The following is a 14753-nucleotide window of genomic DNA, read 5'->3' on the forward strand; positions in this document are numbered from 1 at the left end:
GCTCAAACCTGCTGTCCACAAGGCTCTCGTGTGGCCGCCATCTTTCTTTCCAGAGAGGCCAGGGCGAATGGGGCAACACCCTTTCCCCTCCGACCTCCCAGCTATTCTTGGTCTGCCATGCTAGTGGTTCATCGCCAGGACCCAAGGATGCCTTGTTACTGGGAGAGGGGGAGGGATTACTCAGGTTAGCCCAGCAGAGCCAGGAGCTCCCTGGGCTGCCCCGGAAATGCTTGGGAGACCATATGCTGCTGGGATCAAAACAGCCACATGGAAGGCAAGTTCCTTCATCCCTAAACTGTATCTCCAGCTGCTAACCTTGCACTTCAAAAAGTTTTTATTTCTTAGCACTTGATCTAAGATTGCAATCTAAATCTTAGTTTACCACTAACAACTGATACCAATTTAAGTTAGTACCAATTTAATTTTGATAAAATATGCAAGTTGTTCAATACTTTCTATTCCTTTTATTCCCTCCTGCCATATATTAAATCTACATGCTTTAAGTTAGAATACATTTTAAAATATTCTTATAGTTATTTCTTTATGCTACCTATATATCTTAAAAAGGACTCTGACGGGATGGGGGTGGAGGCTACCCTTTCCGCCCCATCCCAATGAGACCCTGAGTCGCCACCCACAAAAGGCCTCTCTGGCTCCTGATCAAGCTGCTTAATGGCCATGATCCCAGAGACTGAGAAACAAATCTCGAAACCCAGCAGCTTTTGGCAGAAATGCGTGTGGGCCACACAGTAGGTTACTGTTGCTGGGCCACCCCAGGTGGGAAAGGGTGTTGTCCCTCCTCCTGCTCCCCCTAGGTGGCTCGGTGGCCGCCATCTTCCAGAGGCCATTGGGCAGTGAGGTTTGGGCCCTCAGTGACAAGACACATGGGGCCTCACGGGATAGGAGTGGAGCCAGCCCTTTCCTCCCTGTCCCAATGAGACCCTGAGTCGTCACCCACAAATGGCCTCTCTGGCTCCTGATCAAGCTACTTAACTGCCACGATCCCAGAGTCTCAGAAACAAATCTCAAAACCCAATGGCTTTTGGCAGAAATGCGCCCGGTCCCTGCAGTAGGCTACTGGTGCTGAGCCACCGCAGGTGGGAATAGGTTTTGTGCCTTGGACATTTCCCCCTGGCAGTCCAGTGGCCGTCATCCTCCAGAGGCCACTGAACAGTCAGGTTTGGGCCCACAGTGACGAGACACGTGGGCCTCACGGGATGGGAGTGGAGGCGGCCTTTTCCTCCCCTTGCCAATGAGACCCCAAGTCGCCTCTCACAAACAGCCTCTTTGGCTCCTGAGTAAGCTGCTTAATGGCCATGATCCCAGAGACTCAGGAACTGATCTTGGAACCTAGCAGGTTTTGGCAGGAAATCTCTCCAGATTTAATTGTTAAAATTTCGGAATTTCAAAATTGCGCAGCTACTACTGCAACCACGCGACATCATATATTATTCGTGACCAGCAATAGAAAACAAATTGTCTACTGTTGCCTTTTTGGCAGATCTGAGTATTGGGGTAAAATCCCAAATAATAATGATGGGTGTGGTGTCGAAATGTTGAATGTGATCAAAGTATAGAGAAAGTGATTTGAAAATCATCTGCCCTGCATGTAGGGGGAGGGTGTGGGATGGGGGTATACTGGGGTTTTTGGAGGTGGAGAATGGGCACTGGTGAAGGTATGGGTGTTTCATTGTATGACCGAGACTTAAACCTGAAAGCTTTGTAACTGCTCTCACAGTGATTCAATAAATAAAATTATATTTAAAAAAAAGGATTCAGCACGATCGACCATATCCATACGATAACCAAGCTCATTAAGGTTTCTCAGTAATTCAAGATGCCGCTCTGTCTAACGTTCATTGATTTAAAGTAGGCCTTTGATTCTGTTGAGATGGAAGTGGTCATTGAAGTCCTAGCCAAATAGCGTGTTCAAACTTAATACATCAGGATCCTTCGTGAGGTGTATTATGGATTCACTACTAGGATCTCACCATTCTACAAGGAAGTGATCATCCATGTCAAAAGAAGGGTTCATCAGGGTGATACCGCTTCACCGAAACTCTTCAGTGCCACCCTCAAGAACATCATGTGACGACTGGAATGGGAAGGAATGGGAGTGAAGATAGCCTATCGGCAACTACATCACCTTCTCCTTGCTAATGACATCATTCTAATAAGACCAAACATTAGCCAAGCGGCACAAATGCTGGCCGACTTCGACTGTGAGTGTGGAAAAGTCCTACACCAGCTGAATCTCACGAAGACAATGTTTATGAGACAGAGTCATTCCTGATGTTCCATTCGCTCTTAATGAAACGAACATCTCCGAATGCAACAGTTATGTGTACCTAGGTCGAGGAGTCAATATGAGGAATGACCTGGTACCTGAGTTGCGCAGGGGGAAGACAGTGGCTTGGAATGCCTTCAAGAGTGTTGAAGAAATAGCTAAGAGAACCAAGAACCTCTGGCTCCATGCACATCTCTTCAATTCCACTGTTCTTCCTGCATTAACATACGCCTCAGAGACCTGGGCCCTACAAAAACAGGATGAGAACGCTATCCGGGTCTCTCAAAGAGGAATCGAAAGAGCTATGCTTGGAGTATCACGCTTCACTCAATTGAGAGAAAGAATCCAGAGTTCTGATCTCCGTCTACGTTCAATAATCAGGGACACTCTCTCACTTGCCAAGGCGTCGAAAATTAGATGGGTTGGACCCGTAATGCAATTTGGAGACAACCGCTGGACTAGACCATTACTGACTGGATTCCTACGAGATGATCAGATTTCTTTGTCCTGATCGATCGGTTTCAGGCTATTCATGTTCCTAGAACGAGCAGACGCCATTGGGCTACACTAGCACATGACAGGGATGAATGGAGATGTTACTGGTGCCCGCTCAAGCAACTTGATGAGTAATGGTATGTCAAGTGATCAAGTGACCTGTGTATTTAAAAACAAAGAAAAGTAACATTTTATAAAGTCTCTTATATTAACCCACATATTTACTATTTTTGGAGCTCTTTATTTCTCTGAATTAATGTTATCATGCTGGAGTGATAGCACAGCGGTAGGGCGTTTGCCTTGCACGCAGCCAACATGGCCGACCCGAGTTTGATTCCTCCACCCCTCTCGGAGAGCCCAGCAAGCTACCAAGAGTGTCTCGCTTGCATGGCAGAGCCTGGCAAGCTCCCCGTGACGTATTCGATATGCCAAACACAGTAACAACAAAGTCTCCAATGGAGACGTTACTGGGCCCGCTCGAGCAAATCGATGATCAACGGGAGGGCCTTTACCTTTACCTTTAATGTTATCATGCAGCACGATTCTTTTATCCTAAAAAGTGTATTTTGATATTCTCTTAAGACAGGCTTACTAGCAACAAATTCTCAATCTTTATTTCAACCTCAGGTTTAAGTGATGTTAAGTTTATTTTCCCTTCAATTTAAAGAATAGCTTTTTTTCCCCATTATAGAATATTTGAGATAGTTTTATTCCTTTCATTACTTTGAATTTCTCATTACACTGATCTGCTATGTCACTGATGTGATATCATACCTGCATGTGATGAGTTAGATTTTTTTTGTTGCTTTTAGAATTTTCTTTTGGGGTCAGAGAGACACAATAGCAGGTAAGACACGTATCTTACATTCTACCCTCTCTGATTCCTTCCCCGGAATGCATATTGTCCCCAAATCACTGTCAGGAATAACTGACCCCTGAGTACTGAGCCAGGAGTAAACCCTGAACATAGCCTGATACGGCTCAAAAGTTTTATTTTTTAAATTATTTTTTGCACTTTATTGTCCAGGTATTGGTTAATACAAATATTAGTTGCACTTGAGATCTGTGGAGATTCTTTGAGTTTTTTAATATATCTAATCAAAATTGGTGTGTTTTGGACCCTTGTTTCTTCATATGTTTTTTGTATTTCTTTTGTTTGTTTTGGGACCATACGAGGTAGTGGAGACCATATGGGCTGCAGGAGATTAAAACTAAGTCTCAGATGCATGCAAGGCAAATACCCAACATACTGGATTGTCGCTCCAGCTCTACTGTTGTTCCTATTTCTTTATCTATATCCATTTCTTCTCGGAAACATTACATACATTTGGATATAGGAATGATTGACATGGCTCTCTGAATTTCAGTTACATAAGAAAAAAGAAAAAAAAAACACTCCTCGGTTCTACAGATTGGATGATATTAAATCACTATTTCTCTAAGTCATCTTGAATCTACTGTCAAGTCTGTCTAGTGAATTTTCCTTTGATTTATTATACTGTTGACTCCAAATTTTTCATTTGGCTTTTTATTTCCTCCAGATTTACTGAGCTACAATTAAAATACAGTATGATATATGCTTCAGGTACGTAGCATAATGATGTGACTCTCATACTTTGTGGCTTGACTACCACAATGTGTTTACTTTAACATCCATCAATTCACATAGATACGACCAACAGAGGGAAAAAATATTTTCCTTTTCGATGAGAATTCTTAGGACTTATACTCTTAACAACAACTTTCAAACATACCATGCAGCAGAGATAACCGCGGTTTCCATGTTCTATATAATATTGCTCTTTTATTTCTCTTATCATATGCAGTTTGAACCTTTGAATTCCTTTTATCTAATCACCCCCACTCCCACCACACAGACCTCTCGTAACAACAAATCTGATTGTCTTTTTCTTTATGATATTCTTTAGATGTCATATGTAAGTGATTATATCTCTGTACAAGTGTTGGTTCAACCTCAGGATAGACCAGGAAGGTGTGGTACTCTCTGGTCTCTAGAACCATGACTTTGGACTAATAGAGCTGTTGGCTTTCTCTGCTTACCTACTTTGAGATCACTTATTTGTGCCTTAAGTCACTCCTCAAGTTCAGGTCAATACCCTTTGGCAACAGCAAATCTTTCGGGTCTTAGTCTCGGTCATACAATGAAACACCCGTACCTTCACCAGTGCCCATTCTCCACCACCAAAAACCCCAGTATGCCCCCCTCCCACACCTTCCCCCTACCTGTGGGGCAGATGATTTCCACATTACTCTCTCTCTCTCCCCTTTCCCCCCTGGGGTGGCCCTGCGACAGTAACTTACTGCGGGGTCCAGACGTATTTCTGCCAAAAGCCGCTGGGTTTCAAGATTTGTTTCTGAGTCTCTGGGATCATGGCCGTTAAGCAGTTTGATCAGGAGCCAGAGAGGCCGTTCATGGGCGATGACTTGGGGTCTCATTGGGACAGGGAGGAAAGGGCTGGTTCCACCCCCATCCTGTGAGGCCCCACGTGTCTCGTCACTGCGGGCCCAAACCTGACTGTCCAGTGGCCTCTGGAGGATGACGGCCACTGGGCCGTCAGGGGGAACAGGCCAAGGCCTAATACATATTCCCACCTGAGATGGCCCAGCACCAGTAGCCTACTGCAGGGACTGAACGCATTTCTGCCAAAAGCCGCTGGGTTTTGAGATTTGTTTCTGAGTCTCTGGGATCATGGCCATTAAGCAGTTCAATCAGGAACCAGAGAGGCCATGCCTCCAATGATATCGCTGAGCCAGAAGGTGGTTTGTAGGTGTGTTTCCCACATACCTAACTTTTGGCTGTTTACTTTCTTGGTAAACTTTGCCCCAAGTTTTTTTGGTCTGGTCAAAGGCATAGCAGCAATTTTGGGGTATCTGGAAGTCTGAAGGTGCCATGAGGCTGCTGATGCACTCACCTCACAGGTACAGATTGACCTGCTGGCGGCACCATACCCTGGAGTCACAACTTTTTATCTTCCTTTTTTTTCTTTTTTTTTCTTTTTGTGTCACACCCAGCGATGCACAGGGGTTTATTCCTGGCTCTGCACTCGGGAATCACTCCTGTCAGTGCTGGGGGCACCATATGGGATGCTAAGAATTGAACCCAGGTCAGCCACAAGCAAGGTAAACGCCCTACCTGCAGTACTATTGTTCCAGCCCCACTTTTTATCTTCTTAAGGAGTATCTGTAAATGCGGAGAATGCTGATTGGGCTTCCTTACTAAAGTCTGTACTCACGGTTTTTCAGTAGTTGCGCTGTGATATATACATGTTCTCTTTTATCCCGTTTTCACCTCTTTTAGTAATTTTCTACATACCATCTTTCATAATTATGGTTATAGTATGTTATGAACACGTTTTTCAAAGGAATTTGATTATTATGATGGTTATAATTTTCCAGTTACTGCCTCCCTTTTCTTTACCATTTCCTCTACCCCACCGTCAAGCGTACCTGCTGTTATTCGGGTATTTAATGTTAGCAACCTTAACAGTGAATGTTATAGTTTTCCTTTAGTCCAACACTCGACTGAAAGTTATCAATAAGGGCCCTTCATCCCTCAGCCAATAAGAAAACAATTTCAGTTATTTAGGGGTTGTCTAAGGAATCTCCTGACTTTAGCTCTCGTGACATTTCCCTGTATTAAATGCCTAGATTTTCTCTCTCGCCTTTAGTTCTTTGAAGGAACTGAACCATTTCCCTCCGTCTATTTCCTAAGTTTTCTTGTTTGACTCCAGTCTCCAGGTTGTTCATTCATGGGGGCTGTTTGTCTGCTTCTGGTGAAATATTAGCTGGAACTCAGGATGTTAGCAACATTACCATAAAAGAGGATTTATTCCTAAGTAAATGAAATATTTGCATATAGAACCCCACGTGCTTATGCAGTTGCAGTTTTTTATTTAGCAGTGTTAAGAAGGTCGCTTTGGATTCCCTGTGTTCTATGCCCTGGTGTCATTCTGGTTCACGCTGGTTCTATGCTGCTACCTGCGGTGTTCTTTCGTCCCTCCAAGTCAATGCTGGTCTCGCTGTTCTTTCATGGACACTCTGTAGTCTGTCACTGGCCCCACACAGCCTTCCTCTGTTCCCATTGCCAGGGGCTCCCTGTACCCTCACGAGTGTGGGGTCAAAGAGGGTATTGCTTAGCTGGGGGTTCCCTTCATGCCCATTTCCCCCCTCAAACTATCCTATCACCTGTTTTGGACTGAACATGTTTTCTATGGGTAATATTTAAAATAACCAATGAAATGAACTAGGAAGCCCTACCCTTTCACTCCTGTCCATAATAGTTCCTTGTGTACTCATACATCAGCCACACCAAAAAGACCTGATGTGAGTGCATATTCAGTAAATAACTAGAGAAACATTTGGAAGCTTCTTTACTATCAATTTTCAAGTCAAGCTACATGTAACCAAGAGATCAGTTGACTGATAACCTAACAAAATAATCTTTTCTATTGCTTTGGGCAAACCAGGCTTCTTTCAAATGTTAGCTTTTCCACCTTCCACAGAGGTAGGCAGGAGGTCAGGGGTGGGGGGTAGGGCTGATGGGAGGGAACCTGGAGACACTGGGTGCTTGGAAATGTACACTGGTGGAGGGATGGCTGTTGGAATACTTACTGCATGACTAAAATCCAACCCAGAATGACTTGTAAGGGTCTGTCACAGTAATTCAATAAAAAAGTTAAAAAAAAAGTATTAGTTTTTTTGGGGCCAGATTACTAGAACAGGTTTGAAGTGTTTGCCTTGCATCCCACAGACCCCAGTTCAAATCCCTGACAACACAAGTATGATTTATCGAGCGCAGGCAGGAATCACTCATGAACACAGGGAGAACCCCTTTTGTCATGTCTTTCATTCCCAAAATCTACTTTTCAATTTCTTTATTTTGCCTAGCTAAAAGAAAAAGAGGTTAACTAGTAAGTATTATTTCCTAGGAGTTCCCGCAAGGACTGGAGTGCAAACCACGGGAGCACTAGTGGCTCCTGAGCACCTTGAGGTGTGGCTCTGGTGTCCCTCTGCTGGTGGCTCTGCTGCTCTGAGCCCACACAGCCTGGCTGCATGTTTCCAGAGTGGCCCACCAGCCCCTGAGCACAGTTCAGGAGCCCCCTACCTACTCTGCCCAAATGCCATATGGGAAGATAAAGTATAGGACAGCAGTGTCCTCTGGTGCAAGGAAAGGCCAGTATGTTGGCAGGACTTTGCGCGTGAAAGGATGGTTCATCACTTTCATGGAAATGACACGGCTCGGAAGCTTGCTAGACATGACCATCTTAGGCCCCAGCTCCTGGTCATTCGAACCCCAGTTTTTTAAAACATTTTTATTAGTGAAACACCATGAGGTACAGTTGTAGACTTACAAATTTTTGTGCTTGGGTTTCAGTTATATAATGATTGAACACCCATCCCTCCACCAGTGCCCATTCTCCCAAAAGTTTAACAAGATGGCACAAAAGAACAGGGAAATGGGCTTCAATAAACAATTTTTAGACAATTCCACTCACAGCGGGAAAAAAGGGAATTGTGTTAAAAGGCATTCTTTTTTCCCCCCAATAATTCATCTATCCTTTATTCTATATAATCTATTTTTTAAGGAACATTTGAAAAATAAAAGTGAATGTGAAAGAAGTATTTTGAATATAAAGTTTCTGCAGTCCCTCTGTTCTCACTATGCCTACAATATGAACTCTCCTGCCAGATTTCTCTTTGCTTTGCAGAGCTGAGGACTGAACCCTGGACCTCACACATGTAAGCCATGTGCTTTGCCGCTGACTGATTATATCCCTGGCCCCTGCTTCCTCCTTTTACTATTCTTTTCTTCAGTGTTTAAACACTGATAAAGGATGCCTTTATGTATTCCCCTCATCTTTCGGCTCAGCCTGTTAATGACAGTAGTATTATTACTACCAGTAGAATAACCTTGCGTGGTAAATATACTCTACCACTGCTTCAAGGCAGTCTTAAAGCTATGTCTAATTAATTATGTTACAGGTATGTTTCAGAAACTGCTGAAAATAATAAAGAAAGGAACAGTTCTGCCGGCAATACACCTTCTAAGGAAGAGATTTTCCACCTATGTAGGATTCAAGCACCAGCTCATTCTAAGTCTCCCGAAACAAAATTAGGTAAGAAATGTTTTTCCTTTGTACTTTGAATAATTTGTACTCTGCCTACTCAGTTTCCTTGAATGCTTCTATAATTCTATTCCTTTGGCCTCTCAGAGAAAGACGGTTAGCGTTTTTCTTTGGGAAGTGTGTGTGCCAGCCAGCTGTCAGCCTTATGATACACCTGATCTCACCTGTCAGGGGAAGCACAATTCAATTTTAAACTAAATCTCTTGCACAACAGTTCAGCAGAGCTGCCAACATCTCTCTTTATGTTCCTTTCTCTGGAATTCTCCCTGCTACCCGAACAGTATAGCTTTATTTTTAAATCCTTTGTGTAAGATGAAATCACTGCTAACTGACTTTCCTTGTCTTTAGTTAAAAATCAATGAATTGTATGAAATAATCTAAGTATTTCTGCTACCCTTTCTCATTTCTGGAAAATAAAGCACCACTGCTTGTTTAACTTATGACTTGTCTAAACATGTTGAAAGCATTGACTCTAAGGCATAACACTCAGACTCTGAAAGGAAACTGTGACAAGTTCAGTCAAAAGGAAAAAGACGAATAATTTATAAAAGGTGCTGTGGATAATGATGCACAGCAGTTATTTTAAAATGCATCCATCTCACCTTTTAATGAGTTAGATTTGTCAACAGCCAATGTTTTATGCAGCACTTCTAATAAAAGTGGCACCCTAGGACTGCCGAGCTTTGAGAGTGGCTTCTTCAAAGCGTAAGAGAGCCTCCAATTGAAAGATATTTTTAAATAATAGATATAAAACTATATTTAAATAATATTAAGGTTGTGACACAAACACCAAGTGGCAAAATTCAGGAGTTTCAAAGGGGACGCTGACATACCATCACTATTTCACCTTGTATCTCTCACTCTCTCTCTTTTTTTAATTTAGAATGGAACAGACTGCTCTGGGGTTGTGTGTCAATTTGACTTTAAATTGTCTTGTTGGTTTGATTGGTGGCACAACCTTAATGCCAACTTTTCAAATAGGTTTCTACATTGCTGTTCATTGGGGTCATTAAAAAATGCATAAGAAAAATCTATGAGGCATAAATAGGTCTGGAATTTGTCTTTTTTGGGAGTTCAAAGACAGCGAATCCTTGTGTTGTACATTGAAAAAGAAAGCACAGACATTTTGGTAAATTCTTGTTAAATAAGGAATTTGATTTAGACCAATGTAAACCCAAAGAATGAGGTGTGATACTGATATAATTATGTTCACACTCTTTATCATATATATATATTTATTTATAGTTCCAATCAGTTGATCATCTTATCTTTCTTAGAGGGTAAAGTCACAGTTCTCACAACATTATCTACAATTGTTTTCCTCATAAGTACATGTTAAAAATCTCTGATAATGATCTCAATGAAAAAACTTTTATTTACTGTGAATATAGGTAAAATTTGCATTAAAATCTCCCATATGCCTATCTTTTATGCATTTTTAATGCAGGCTTGGTGGAGGGAGTGTAAAATCCCCACTTCCCCTTTAAAGTAACACTTATTACAGAAAGCACAATGTAAAATGAATTCAATTTGTTGTAATACAAGTTATATTCCATATTGTATATTAAGGGATCAGCCAGGAGCATTGCTTATCTAGACCTGCATGGAAAGAAAAAAACGGTAGAGAAGAAAAATAATTTGCTCAATTGAATTTCTCCATTTTTCTTGTTTGTTTTTGTTTTAAAATTTTTAATTGAACCAATGTTGATTTACATTAGAGTATGTTCAAGGAGTGCCTTTTCATAGTTCAAAAGGAATTTGGGCTGGAGAGATAGCATGGAGGTTAAGGCACAATCACTTTGCATGCCAACCTGGTTTCATTCCCAGAATTGAATATTGCACACAGAGCACCTTTAGGAGTGATCACTGAACACCGAGCCAGGAGTAGCTCCTGTGTACCACTGGATGTTACCCAAGCCCTCCTGCCTTCTCCCAGGTATAATTTGTCACACCACGCTCGCTTCCAAAATGCAGAAATTACTGCATCTATTGGACCTCTTTCGCTCTTGTGACCCCTCCCCACATGCCCCCTTCAGCCTCAGTCCTGAAGTCTGAATCCACCGAGAGTTTAGTCTGTGCCCTTGCTTTGTTTCTTTATATCTCACATATGAGTGAGATCATCTGATATTTGTCTTCCTCCTTCTGATTTATTTCACAGAGCTTTACACCCTCTATCTTCAATTATTTGGGGTGGAGATCACATCTAGAAGTGCCTGGGATCTATCCCGCCTTACTCTGTGCTCAGGGATCATTCCTGATGGGCTTGGGGGTACCAGAGAGCAAACATGAGTTGACTACATTCAACACAAATTCCCTACCCTCTGTGCTATTTCTCTGACCCCTTCGCTTATTTTTTTAACAAGTGGCAACATTCCATCCTGTAACTGAGTAGTGTTTCATTGTGTGTGTGTGTGTGTATATATATATATATATATACATATACATATATATATGCATATATATTTTATACAAACAATATATAGACCACATATTCTTTATCTATTCTTCTAGTATTAGGGACTTGGGCACTGCATATTAATAGCCAATAGACAAATGGAGGGGGAAAACTCGTCATCAATTTCAAGGAAGGGCTCCTGTAGAATGGGATAGATTGAATACCATCAAGTCTTGACAATCTCGCAAAAAAAAAAAAAAACCCACAAAAATCCTCATACATTATTGGTGGGACAGTAAACTAACCCAGCTTCTTTGGAAATCATTATGGCGGTTTCTCAAGATGTTAAAAATAGATTCACCATACAATCCAGAAATTTTACTCCCAGATATCTATCCTAAGAATATGAAATTAATAATATGAAAGGACACGATGTATGCATTTCTGTATTTTTTTCTATCATGATCTCACAGGGTATGTTTATATTGTCTATGTTGAGTCTATCTAGTCTTTATATAGAAAAATAAACATGTTAAAATCTATTAACAGTCTTCTTTCCCATCCCCTGTGTTCAAAAGAGATAAAGATGAAAAGAAATGCAAACAACTTATTGATCTTTTTCTTTTTTTGGTGATTCATAATTACTAATCCCCTAGCTAGCCAATAATAAGCGTTGATAGCTCTCATCTCCTTGATTGGACCACTAAGCTTCCTTCTATTAGGGACTGCAAGAACAATACTTCTTTCCCAATGTACTCTAACAGTTTTTTCAAGCAGTGTTGAATTTTTGTTTTGTGCTGCTCAGAATCCAATCTAATTCCTTAAACACGCAAGGCAGGTGCTCTGCCATCTAGCTGCCTCCCCAAACCACATGTTGAACATGATAAATAACAGCTTTTATCTTGAAGGTACTGTCACTGTCACTGTCCTCCCATTGTTCATCAATTTGCTCGAGCGGGCCCAGTAACGTCTCCATTGGAGACTTTGTTGTTACTGTGTCTGGCATATCGAATACGTCACGGGAAGCTTGCCAGGCTCTGCCATGTGGGCGAGATACTCTCGGTAGCTTGCCGGGCTCCCCGAGAGGGGCGGAGGAATCGAACTCGGGTCGGCCATGTTGGCTGTGTGCAAGGCAAACGCCCTACCGCTGTGCTATCGCTCCAGCCCAAGAGGTTAAAAAAATTTCATCTTCATTCCTGGTTCTGTTTCTGTTATTTTGGTTGTTGTGGCCATATTGGTGGTGCTCAAGGACTTCATCCTGCACAGTGTTCACGGATTGCTTCCCGCATTCCTCAGACATCCAGGTGGAGCCAGCTATGGAACCTAGGCCTCCTGTATGTGAAGCTGTTGTACTTAGAGTTGTCTCTTCTTATTCTTCCTTGCTTTAACTGCCTTTCTACTCATTCCTACACGGCATCATCATTAAAACATTGCAGTTCCTACAATTAATGTTTGTTCTATGTCCCAGTGCTCAACAGCAAGTGGAAATTATGCAGCATCATGTACTGGTTTGGAAATATTTGTGGAACTTTTGAGTAAATCCTCCAAATTTACTTAAACTGTAGTAGTGCCCTTGTTTGAACAGATATTTTCATCATTATTGTTGCTCATATTAATAATAGTTCTGATTTGTATTTAATAAAAATGAAAATTTTTACTCAAACTATTCCTAAATTCAGAGGTAGCTATGTAAATTAATTAGAGCTCAGATACTTAAGTATTAAACATTTTTTGGTAGAGAGACAAAATATTATTTTTCAATATTACAGACCAAGCCAGCTTTATGCAAATTCATGTATAGCACTGCAGATTTATGAATTTAATAAAGCTGGGTAGTGGATCTAACTTATGTATTTAATGTCCTTCAATGTACAGTGATGTTCTTTTCCATCAGTCAGTTCTATAAATGGCTTTCTAATGGGATACAATATATGCTTTTAATAGTTTCTGTGATATTAAGAGATAGTATTTATTGAGTGCTTTCTAGATGCCAGCAACTGTTCAAAGTACTATCCATGGATTATGTCATGTAATCCTCATAACAATCCTTTAATGATAGCACTATTTTATAGATATGGTAGAGCACACTTCAGAGTTATGCAACTAGTATAGGCATGAAGCTGGGATCGAATACTAGCTTTTTGACTTCAGAGCCCACATAAGCTCTCAGTACTCAAAAATGTGCCCCTGTGTCCAGTAACAATATTACTATTACCTATGAAGTCGTTAGTGATGTAGACTCACTCAGACTCTGCCAACTAAAATTCTGCATTTTTAAGCAAGACTCCCAGTTATTGGTAAATTAACATTTAAGAAACACAGATCTAAGCTACTATGCTATTCTGTTCTTATAGGCTGAATTAAATTATCTAGATTTATTATCTGTTAGCTAGATTTATTTTTCTGTGTCTGATGTGATATTTAATCTCCATCTTATTGTTATCTGGGATATTTCTATCATAATGTGAATTCAGTGCGTGATGCTCTTGGTGGCTGAGAACTACCTCTCCAGCCTCCCTAGCAGAGGAGTAAAGAGAGGGGGGACTCACAGGGACAAAAATGGCCCTTTTAATTCCAAAGCTCAGTAACTTGTATGGACCATCTGAGGGGGTTTCAGGTACAGTACTACACAGTAAGTGTGATTGATCCTTTACAGAGGTGAAGCATTTCAATGGAGGCAATTCTCATGGGGAGATTAACTCAAGGAGATGCTCTGTCTCCCAGGGGCATCCATATTGCTTTTCTCTTTCCCTTGCTGCTAGTATATATTAAACAATTAAGTTTATGCCTTATTAATACTTTCAGTTATTTGGATAAAAACATTAAGAGATACAGATTCCAAAACTTGGTTCTCTGGGTTCCAAGGGGAAGCACGGGTTACAAGCCAGCTAGCCTTTTATCATAAATCTCAGACTAATTTTCCTACCCCATCGGGTCATGTCTCTTAAGTCACATAGGTTTGCATCAAGACCATGCTTTATACTTTCTAGTCTGTCCTATTGATGTCAGGGTAGCTTTGCTGTTTGCTCTGGGTCCATGCAAATCCCTCCCCCAGTGAGACTCACCTTCTGAGGTGTTAGGAACTATAGCCAATGAAGTCTGAGACAAGTAATTATGATGCATGGCCATGAATGGGTATATTTCCGAGTGAATTAACTCCCAAATATTAGGAACAGAGCATAGATATGTGCTCAGAAAAGTTCCTGTTAACACCAACTCCATGGCTCAGAGTTTTTCTCCACATCCAGAGGGCCTCAGCACTAAACCCCCCTTCCAGTGGCCCCCCACCCCCCTGACATGCCCTCCTCCACTCCCCTACCTGCCTACTCAGCCTCAGAATTCCTTTGAAATAGGAGGAAAACCCCAGCCAGCAGTGCAGGGAGCTGTAGTATGATATGCTATGCTCTTGTGTTTTTAAGCAAAGAACTTT

General features: G+C 41.5%; 1 protein-coding gene across 1 annotated transcript in view; it reads left to right on the top strand.

The window, feature by feature from the left end:
* Positions 1–14753, top strand: part of KIAA0825 (KIAA0825 ortholog) — a 441165-nt gene that overhangs the window by 17089 nt on the left and 409323 nt on the right. Inside the window, exon 2 of the mRNA XM_056112442.1 lies at positions 8786–8919. The gene's annotated coding sequence lies outside the window, so the exon portion shown is untranslated. The remainder of the gene's footprint in view (positions 1–8785; positions 8920–14753) is intronic.

Source organism: Sorex fumeus, unplaced genomic scaffold (assembly GCF_029834395.1).
Source record: "Sorex fumeus unplaced genomic scaffold, SorFum_2.1 ptg000018l, whole genome shotgun sequence".
NCBI classification, from domain to species: domain Eukaryota; kingdom Metazoa; phylum Chordata; class Mammalia; order Eulipotyphla; family Soricidae; genus Sorex; species Sorex fumeus.